This window comes from Vombatus ursinus, unplaced genomic scaffold (genome assembly GCF_900497805.2).
Source record: "Vombatus ursinus unplaced genomic scaffold, bare-nosed wombat genome assembly UNPS02014812.1, whole genome shotgun sequence".
In the NCBI taxonomy this organism is placed as follows: Eukaryota; Metazoa; Chordata; class Mammalia; order Diprotodontia; family Vombatidae; genus Vombatus; species Vombatus ursinus.
In genome coordinates this window covers 23,327,732-23,338,907 of record NW_020954590.1, presented here as the reverse complement: position 1 = coordinate 23,338,907, position 11,176 = coordinate 23,327,732, and positions in this window count along the sequence as shown.

Below are 11,176 nucleotides of genomic sequence, written 5' to 3'. Positions count from 1 at the left end.
TCTTTGTTTGAATACCTCTATTGATGGGGATCTCCCTACCTACTAAGTATAAAATTCCTTTTATTTTTTCCCTCTTGCAATCAATACTTACATGAAAAGATTTTTAATTCCTTCACTTTCATGGTCACTGTCTTCTGGACTTCATACTATTTGTGTTCTTTCTGACACTACCATTGTACTTAGAATGAGAATATTATCATTCTTTCTCTGGACATTATATTTCTATTAATGTAGTCTAAGATCATATTAACTTTTTTGTTTTTGTTTTTAGCTGCCATAAGATATTGTTGACTCATATTGAGATTATAACTGTGATCAATCATTAGCCTTAGTACCTATTGGTCGGTTCAGATCTGTAAATGAGCTGAGAGCTAGAGGAATCCCTTAGAGATGCGACAGGAATTTATGATCTCAAGAGGGGAGGTAGACTTTGACATAGGAAAAGAAGGTAAGTTTGTTCCCAACTTTTGGAGGGAGTGCTTGTAATTCAGGAAAGCTTAGGGGACCAATGAGATGTGAAGAAAGATCATAGTCTGGAGCTGGAATAGAACTCAGGAACCGCCCCCCCCGATCCAACCCTCTTATTTTACAGATGAGGAAACTGAGACACATGGAAGTGACTTGCCCTAGGTTGCACAGATAGTATCCATCAGAAGTCAAATGATTTTTTTTTGGGTAATTTTTAAAAATTTTAAACTTAAATACAAAATAAGAAAAGAAAAAATAAACTTAAATACTAAAACAAATACAAAATAAGAAAAGAAAAAAATTTGTCATGTGCACAGCAGAACATGAGAGGATTCAAAATATAAAACAATAAATTTCCATTTCAAGAGAGCTTATATAATGAATACTACACATTGTGTTCAGAGCTGTCCATCTTTTCTTTGCTTCCTTGTAGGTTTTATTTTGTTCTTTGCTGTGCACTTTTTACTTTGTTCTTTTTTCCTCCTTCCTCCCTCCTCCTCCCCCAAGAAGGCCACAATTAAGTGTGAATATATATATAATATACATGTACATATGTGTATATATATGCATATTAACATATATAATACATATATACACACACATATATAGATATCTATAACCATACACATACGTATATATACATATATATTCATATACATCTATAAAAGACCATACTATATTTGTTTGTCTTCTGTTTCTCTGAAGGTGGATAATATCTTCCTTCCTAAGTCCAAATCTTTCCATATTTTTCTAAATCTACCAGTTCATCATTTCCTACACCACAGCAATATTCCAACTTTATAGTGTCTAGTTATTTTAAATGGTCTAAAACAACATTGATTAATATGGCTAACATATAGCATAGTTTCCCTATTTTTCTCTTTTGATTAAATATATTTTAGCTTTAACTCTGTCTGAAATCATGATTACTACCCCTGCTTTTTTCCCTAATTAATTCTACTCCTTATCTTTATTTTATGTTTGTATATGGATCTTATTTCCTAACCCTCCTGACTCCTCTGCTTTACTTCTATCTGCTACCTTGCCCTCTTCTTACTTCATCTACCACCCCTTCCAAAGATCCTTCCCTTATCCTCTCCCCCCACAACCCTTTCCCCTTGCCCCCTTGTTTCTATCTGAATTTAGAAGACTTTTATAGACTTCCAAATATATATGTATATTTATAGAAAATATAATATATATATATATAATGTTGTTCCCTCTTTATCCCATTCCCATTAAAGACCTATCTATACCCCACATCCTATTCCCTTGCCCTCTTATTTCCTTATAAATTTAGAAGACTTTTATTCCCTTCTAAACATATATATTGTTCTCTCTTTAACCCAGATGTGATGTGAGTAATGTTCCTTCTAGAAATCCCTCCCTTATCCTTCCTCCCATTACCTTAGCCTTTCATTTCTTTCTGAATTTAGAAGACTTTTACAGCCTTCTAGATATGTAAGTATTGTTCCCTCTTTAACCCATTCCCATTGAGAGTAGGGTTCCAGAACTACCAGCCCTCCTCTTCCCCATCTAGTGTCAGTTCTTCCTCTTGCATTCCATTTGTATAAGATAATCACTCTGTTTACCTCTTCCTAAATGGTATTACTTTTTAGAATCACATCATACTCAGCTCTACCCCAATCTTTCTTTCAAACTGACGAATTATTAATTACTATCTTGGACATACAGTTTGTATTTCATTGTATAAAAAGTAAACAGTCTGTCCTTATTGAGTCCCTTGTAACTAGTCTTTGATACTTACCTTAAATTTCTCTTGGATCTTATATGTTAAATTTTCTATTTAGTTCAGGTCTTTTTGCAACAAAATCCTGAAAGTCTGTCAGTTCATTGAATATTCTTTTTTTTCATTCAGGATTATAGTTAATTTTGCTGGGTATGATATTTTTGACTGCAACCACAGTTCTTTTGCTATTTGATATATAATGTTTCAAGACCTTTGGTCTTTTAGGGTAGCCTTTGATAAGTCTTGTGTGTTTCTAATTTTGGCTCTGCCATATTTGAGTTTTTTTTCCTTGTTTCTCATAATAATTTCTCCTTGAGTTGGCAGTTTCAGAATTTAGCTATGATATCCTGTAGGTTTTCCTTGTAAGATCTCTTTCAGGTGGTGATTGGTGATTTTTTTCTATTTCAACTTTTCTATTTCTATTTTACCCTCTTGTTCTAAGACTTTAGGACAATTTTCTTTAATTATTTCTTGTATTATTGTGCCAAGATTCTTTTTTTTATCATGGCTTTCAGGTAGTCTGATTATTCTTATATTTTTTTCTTCTTTATCTGTTCTCTAGACCAGTTGTTTTTCTTGTGAGATGTTTCACATTCTATTCTATTTTTTTTTCATTCTTTCTATTTCATTTTATTATTTTTGGTCTCATAATTTCTTGGTTTCCCCTTGCCCAATTCTAATTTTCAAGGAGTCAATTTTCTTTCTTAAGACTCTGGCTCTCCTTTTCTAGTTGATAACTTTCTTTCTATAATCTTCTTGTTTTTCTGGGATTGTTCTTATTTTTTAAATTTTTTCCCTCAATCTCTTTCATTTGAGTTATAAAGTCTTTTTAAAGTTCTTTTATGAATTCTTTTTAGGCAGGTGACCATTTGACATTATTCTTTGGGGTAGGAGAGGCTTTTTTTTTTTTTGCTTCAGTATCCTTCTCCAAAGATGAACCCCAGTCTTCTCTATTTCCATAGTAACTTCCTATGGTTGGGTTATTTCTCCTTTGCCTGTTCATTTTTTTTTTTAATTTATAGCAACTCATTGTAACCACTTGTAGTCCTGCAATATAGGGGATGGTGCCTCTGGCCTCAGATGCTCCTTCAGTTCTCCCCTCTGTCCAAGAATTCCTCCCTCTTGTAAGTCCCCACAGCCAGCAGTATCTCCATGCCACTGCTTCTGCAATCACCTGGCATGTGCTGGTTCCTCCTTACCCAGGGCGGCAACTCTGCAGCACAGCTGGACCCGGTATCCCTTATCAGCAGAGAATCCCTCAATCTTCTGCTGCTCAGATGTCTGACTCCTCATGCTGTCTGGGAGGTAAAAATTCCTGTGGCTGGGGCTGAGGCTACCTCCCAATCCAGCCAGCCCCAAGACTCACTGCTTGCTATTTCCGGGAACTAACCTGGAAGTGTTTGAACTTCACAGGGACCAAACCTCCTTCCTGAGATTTTTCTTTGGCTCTTCTCCAGATTATCCCAGGAGGATTACAGTTCTGCCCCTACTTTTGTTTATTTTTACTGCTCTGCGTTCACCCTGAGGCACTATTTTGTTTTGTTTGTGGGGGAAATCTGGAGAGCTTGGAATTTTCTGACCTACTCCACCATTTTCCCAGAATTTTCTCCCCACCAGAAGTCAAATCTGAACAAAGATCCTCAAACTCCAGAGAAAGCATTATTTTTTAATATATTACTATTAGCACCATAGGAGTGAGGTCAGATGCTATTCTAGAATAAATGAAGGATATACATTTTACTAAAAAGACAGCCTATCTTATTGCATAGCTAGCAAACTTCCCTCAGACAAAGCGGCTCATCCAGAGTGAGACAATGTTTCCAGGGATTGACACCATTGAGACCTTTCAGGAACAGTGAATCTCAATAGAGGAATCTTTGGTGCCATATGTTGAAGACCTTTTTTCCTCCAGGAATCCAAGAGTAAGTTTAGAACTTCCAAGATCCTGGAACCATAAAAACTTCCAGGAGAGGTGAAGAAGATCAGTAGAAAAGGACCTAAACATAGTAACAACATAATATAAAATAAGTTGAAGACTGTCTGGAAGAGGGTAATCAGCCAATCAGCAAACATTAAACAATAATAGCATATGATTGTGCTAAGAAAGTTAAAATCAGTCAAACTGAGACCTGCTAAAGACCTTCACTTGAACAGGCCAAGGTATCCCAGTACATCCTGGGCCATCTCCAGTTGTTTTGATCAATATCTGGCCACTGGACCCAGACAGCTCTGGAGGAGAAAATGAGGCTGGTGGCAGCCTTCTGTCACTTAAATCCAATTCACTTGCATATCGCCAACAACAAGCAGTAACAAAGTATCTTGAGTCCAAGTCTACTGAAAATCATTTGAAGGAACTTGGAAAGCTTAAGTTGTATAAATGAAGCCTCAGAAATGACATGGAAATTTTATTCAAGTATTTGAAAGGCTGTTGTGTAAAGGAAAGGTTATATTTGTTCTGTTTGGCCCCAGAAGGCAGAATTGGGAGCAATGGCAGAAATAACAAAGAAGCAATTTAGGCTTGATGTTAGAAAAAAAATCAATAATGTTTAAAACTGTTAAAAAGTATAATAAGTTGATTTGAGAATAGATGAGTTTCTCCTTCTTTAAGGTCTTCAGAGTTGGGATGACCACTTGTCAGAAATGTCATAATAAGAATTTCTTTTGTATATGGGTTGGATGAGATGTGTCACTGAAGCTTCTCCAACTTTCAAATTAATCATGTGTTAAAATGCTTTGGGAAGATAAGAGTGTGTTTTTCCTGAGTCATGGACCCCATAACCAGAGATCAAACAAACAAAAAAAGATTCTAGAAGAGTTTGAGCATGGCAATATCTTTGGCCGCCAAAACCTGCTTTAGGCTAGACACCTTAGAGATTAAGTTAGGCCCCATGTAATTAAAATCATGGTAACTGACTTTTGGGGCAAGAGTTAAAGAATGAGTTAGTGAATTCAAAAGAGATAAGAACAATTGGAAGGAGCTAAGAACTCTATATCCACTTAAAATTTATGGAAACTGAGGTTTGGTTGGAAGACGTCTAAAATTGTAACATTCCCCCACTTGAATTAATTTCAAACCTCTGTTCCCTTGTAGGTGTATACTTAAATATTTTAATGAATCTATGACTCCATCAGGTCAGGGTCAGGTACTCTGATCCACTGGTTAGATTATAACCGTCTACGCCTTCTCCAGTTGTATGAATATTATCCACGTTCCATAAATTCTTCAACAAGGGGAACAACAACATGCTCAAGGCCTTTTTATGATATAAACACATATAGTAAAAACTGTAGAAAACATCAACAATACTTGTATGCCAGCAGAGTAACAGAAATTTGGAAAGCTATTTACCTGTCTGAAAAGAGATCTGGGTAAGAAGAAAACAGGTAATAGTAAAGGCAGGGGCATGAATACCCAAGGAAATTGAGGCCAAGGTAAAAGACAGTCTCATATGGAGCCCTTGTGCTACCAAAGAAATGTTGAGATTTTTAACTCCAATAGGAAGCATGTTGTGGCATCACAGGCATATATGAGCCTGCATAGAGTATAAAGGAAAAGGAGAATAATTTATAGTGAGGTTAGAAAGATAAGGTAAGTTCCAGGATGTGAAGGGCTTTAAAAGCTAAACAGTAGATTTTCTATTTTTATCCTAGAAGCAATAGGGAACTACTGGAGCTTCCTGAGACTATTCCTATGAATGATGTGATCAGTTTACCTTATTGGATAAAATAGGTTTACAAAAACACAAAAAATGAAATGCTTTTAAAAAAATTTCTTATCCAATACAAGACAACTATGAATAAAGCTTCTATTATTTGTACCAATCATGGCCAGTTGATTCTTCTGTTCTATTCCAAATTATTGCCATGTAAAATGGTGTATTAGAAAAGGTCATACTAGAAAAAAGTCCATGAGCCAAGCTTCATCACAGACCAAAGACCTGCCAAAAGTTCCATTAATATAACCTTTTTTTTAAACCGAGAATGCCTTGGTAAAACCTTCAGAGCACATATAGCAAGATTATGAAATAGAACCCAATTCTCCAAAGAACATGGATAAGTCAACCCTATACTAAGCCAGTGAATGAAGCCTTTCACTCTGAACTAAGCATATGAAACTCATTCAAGGAAGAGGTCACCAGTAGCTGCAAGAGCCAGTCTCCTCTAAGTCTCAATCTTGACAATTATAACTGTCAGCATAATCTAGATCCAATGCTATTGCCCTATTCAACCCCAGATGAATTAAGAAGTAGAGACAATGACTAATAAAAATTACCAGACAAAACACAATAATATTGATGATAATTTTGAAAACAATGCATATTTATATAGTGTGCTAATGTCTGCCAAATATTTTTCTTACATACAACAAAGCTGTGAAGAAGCATAAGGATTATTGTACCCATTTTACAGATGAAGAAAGTAAGACTTAAAGAGATTGGTTTGCGTATGACTACACAGGTAGTAAAGGACACATACACAGGTTCTGTTAACATCTAAGGAATTTGAATCATCCTTTTAGCACCATCTTACTTCTGCATCCCCATCCTTCACACTCACACAACTATAATTCTTAGTGCTATCGGCTACAGTGTAGTCTATAGGCTAAAGTAAGAACAGTAGCCAGGTCACTGACTGTTTCATAAAAGCACACACAGTACTGATGAACTAAGTATGTATTTGGTGGTACATCTTCTATAGTATCAGCAGAACAAACCAAAGAATTCTTGACTTTTACTATAGAAGAAATGGAGCAAGTATGCTTCTGATACTGTCTTGCCACATCATCCTCTTCAGACTCCAATGAATTCTAAAGGCCAATCCCAGGGGAGCTGTAATAGGCATAAGTCATCATTTAAAACCCCTTTTCTGAGCTTGAAACTCACCTAATCCAACAAGCCAGGCTTGTTTTCTTCTTCTTCTTCTTCTTCTTCTTCTTCTTCTTCTTCTTCTTCTTCCTCTTCCTGCTTTTAATTTCACTATTTCTGTTCAATGGTACCCTAATTTACTTTGTCTCCCATGTTTGAAACTTGAATTTTTTTTCCTTGCTTCTCTTCTCATATTTAATCAGTCACCAAGTCCTGTCTAAGGCAAGGCAACATCTTATCTGCAACATCTCTTGCTTCAATCTCCTTTCTATTCCCATGACCACCCTCTAGTGTAGTCCTCATTACAAATCATCTGGAAGCATCCTAACGTATTTTTCACCTTCATTCTCTCTCTTCCAAAAGCCATCGTTCATGCTGCTGCCAGAATAAACTCCTACAGACATAGCCCTGGTCATGCTATTGGTCAGGTACTCAAATATGTCAATGCTATATAACTGTCTACTGAGTAAAATTGAAAAGCCTCTCCAACAGATTGCCACTTTACTTGTCTAGGGTTATATATCGTATTATTCTCTTCACAAACCACATTTCAGTCACAATAGACTATTCTTGGTCTTTTCAACAGGGTCTGCATTTTTCCAGCCCTTAGAATTTACTCACATTGTTTCTGAAAATGTTAATATCTTCCTTCATCTATTTCGCCCAGCCTTGTAAGATCAACTCAAATATCACCTTCTCCACAGATGTTTCCCTGATTCCCTCTGTCAGTAACAACCTTCTCCCTTAGACTTTTAAATGCCATTTTATTTTGGATCTAAAACATTTAGTGTCTCTTATTGTGTATGGTACAAAATATGTGTTTCTTATTCTAGAATGCCAATGGGGCAGAGTGGGTAGAGATCTGGTCTTGGCTCTGGGTAAGTCACTTAACCACCAAGTGCCCCAGGTGCCTCTTTCAGTCTATGAAAGAAGGTGATGGACTACATTGGTAAAACAGTTCTCTATATCAGTGAAATAACAGGTCCAGTCCCTATCCTTAGTTTCTTAGGGAACCATAAGCTCCATGAAGACAAGAACTTTGCCTCATTTTAACTCTGTATTATCCCCAGTTCCTATCACAGGAACTTACTATAAATGCTCATGGATTTTGGCACTTGCTGATTGCCCACACCTCAAAAAAAGCAGGGAAAACAATCGTTGATTTATAGCCAAAAAATCTACAGATGACAAGGAATCTCAGGATTCCAAGTGGGAAAAAATTTTTGAGGTCATCTTATGCAATCTTCTCATTTCACAGATGAAGAAATTGAGGTCCAGGGTTTAAATGTCCTTGGTCATAGAGATAGTAAGGAGCAGAAACCAGATTCAAATCCAGGGCCTCTTACTCTACACCCAGTGTTTCTCTCATGACCTTACACTGGTTCTCTTCTGCACCTAGGTTGGAGAGCCTATAGATTTCTAGAAAAGCATTTTTAACTGGACTTAACTGTTATTTCATCATAGGGGATTCCTAACGAAGAAACTCCCTCTGAACAGCAACTGCTCTGTGATTTTATAGTCTTAGGGAGTTGTCTGGGGCACTGAGAAATTAAGGGGCATGCCCAGGGTCATACAACCAGTGTGTGTCAAGTGCGGGACCTAAACCCAGATATTCCTAACTTCACGGCCATCTCTCCAAACTCTCTGACTTGTTGTCTTTCTTTATAATAACAGAGTGGGGGGATTATTCTTTGAGGAGTACTCTGGGGTATGTTGCAGGGGGGGCATGATATAGAAGGTTCCTAAGTACCCAGATAGATACTAAAGGAGAAGAAATGTAAGCAGATCCAAGCAGCTCCCAACTTAGGGCTGGGAAGCTATTGAGATTTCCACTCAGACAAAATAACTCTCCAAAGGTCTATGATTATCCAGTCTCTGATGCATGGGTTGGAAAATTGGCCATATTATGTTTCACAATATTTCTTGCAGGGCCTTCTTTACAAACTCTTCCTCTCCTGCGGCCAGGTCTTTCTGAGCACATCCGCAGTCAAGATGTGTGATGGATGGAGCACACAGACTGTTCGGGATTAAAATCAGGGGATTCAGAAATCTAGCCATTCAGTCAGTCCATTGGAAGTATTACCAAGTGCTTACTATGTGCCAGACCCTTATTAGAAAGCCACCACCTTTTAGTTTTTTAATTGTTCATGCTTAAGCTGCAGAATCAATGGCTGTGAGTTTCATAGCTCTGCTACTATGGTATCTAGATCATTTCTAGTAGAGTCTCAGCAGAGAGCCCATTTGCTTTCCCTATTACCTTCTATAAACTGAAATGCATCTAGGGAATTAATTGCCAAATGGAGAAGCAATGCTAATGGCAAATTGAAAAATACAAATAGAAAGTGTGAAGTTTATATTGCAATGTTTACTCATCAAGCTTATATCAGGTTGTTGTTCTTTCTTAAATAGCTCTGCCTAACTAGTAGTCATACACACACATATATACACACACCAATAAATAAATATAGACATATATACAATATACATATACACATATATACATATATGCATATATAGACAAATGTATATATATGTATATATACATATATATGCACATATATCCTAGACTTTGAAATTTAGATGAATAAACCAATGTCTTTTGCATTTCCCAACTGCAAGCATTGAAATTCCAAACTTAATACTGCAGTGCTGAAAGCTTTTGCATTTTGTAATATGGACTAGGCATGTGAGCATCTATGTAGAGGCACATACCATTTTAAATATCCACAAATTTCCCTAAAGTCCCAAGTGGTTTCCTTGGCAACGAGGCTGCTGAAATGTAAAAGGATAAGGCAGGCTGGATATTGCCTATCATTCTCCTTCTGCAGGTTATTTTAAATAGCTGCAATTTTCTTCGCACATCTCAAAAAATCCGCAGTAGTAGCCAAGAAGCCTAATATGAGAGGCATTAGAGAATAGTACATCAGAGTCTAATTTGTATGGGCAAATTATTGCTTTTGCTATTCACTGATTTGTACCATGCCATTTTCATGTACCAAATTACAGAACCAAAAAAAAGAAGCAAACCATAAATACATCAGAATAATTTTTAGATGGAATAGGATAAAATATCTGCAAATAGCTTTTGACAATAGAGACAGTGATTAATAATGGTGACACATCCCTGAAACTTCTTTTCAATTCACTAGAAATAGCAAGTGTATAATGAAGTCAGACTTTGCCACATTGGGTAGAAGAAAATTCACATTGCCAAGCTGAACAAGGCATACTTATCGTAACCCTTTGGGAACACATCTTCAAATGCCCAACAGCTATGTTTTGCGAATTATTTGTTAAATCCTCTTATTTGCAAAGTATCATTATGTTGGCTATTGGGTGTTTTTTCTTTAATCCACCTTACATTGTACTTCCTCTGGCTGGTATGGTGACATAAAATATACACAGCAGATTCAATCAATCAGTGAAATGCCACTTATTGGTAAATCTTAATATCTTATCTGGTAGACATATGTTACAGTGGAAAGCCATGTCTGCTTCCTTGCAGCATGAAGAACATCCAAGTATGGAGATGAGTAGGAAGAAGTATGAACATGCATGGAAATCGAAAGTAGCTACTGATCAATACATTGATAATAAATACTTTGATGGAGTTTCCTTGTTGCTATCCCTGCCCTACTCCATCATCAAAAACAACCATCCACTATATCCCATATCTCCCCTCAAAATCAAAGCAACCAGGATAAGCTGAAACCAACCCCTTTAGTAGAGATTCTTGACCTTTCTGTGTGTGTATATACTGGTCTTCTTTGGTTGTCTGGTGAAGTCAGTGAGTTCTTTTCAGAATAATGTTTTTAAATGTATAAAATAGATTGCACAGGATCAAAAAGGAAACCAATTATAATGAAATATAGTTATCAAAATATTAAATAAAATCAATCAAATGAATTCAGAGTCCCTAGGTTAAGAATCTCTACCCTATAGGTTCACCCTTAGTGCATCTTTTCAACTTTATGAAGAAACGTCATGTTAGTAGGCTCCAAAGAAGTCTGCTCTATCTACCAATTTCCCTAGCTGTAGAATCTGCCAAAGAATTCAGGGTGTATTGAAATTCAATGTAAGTAATGGCATTGCT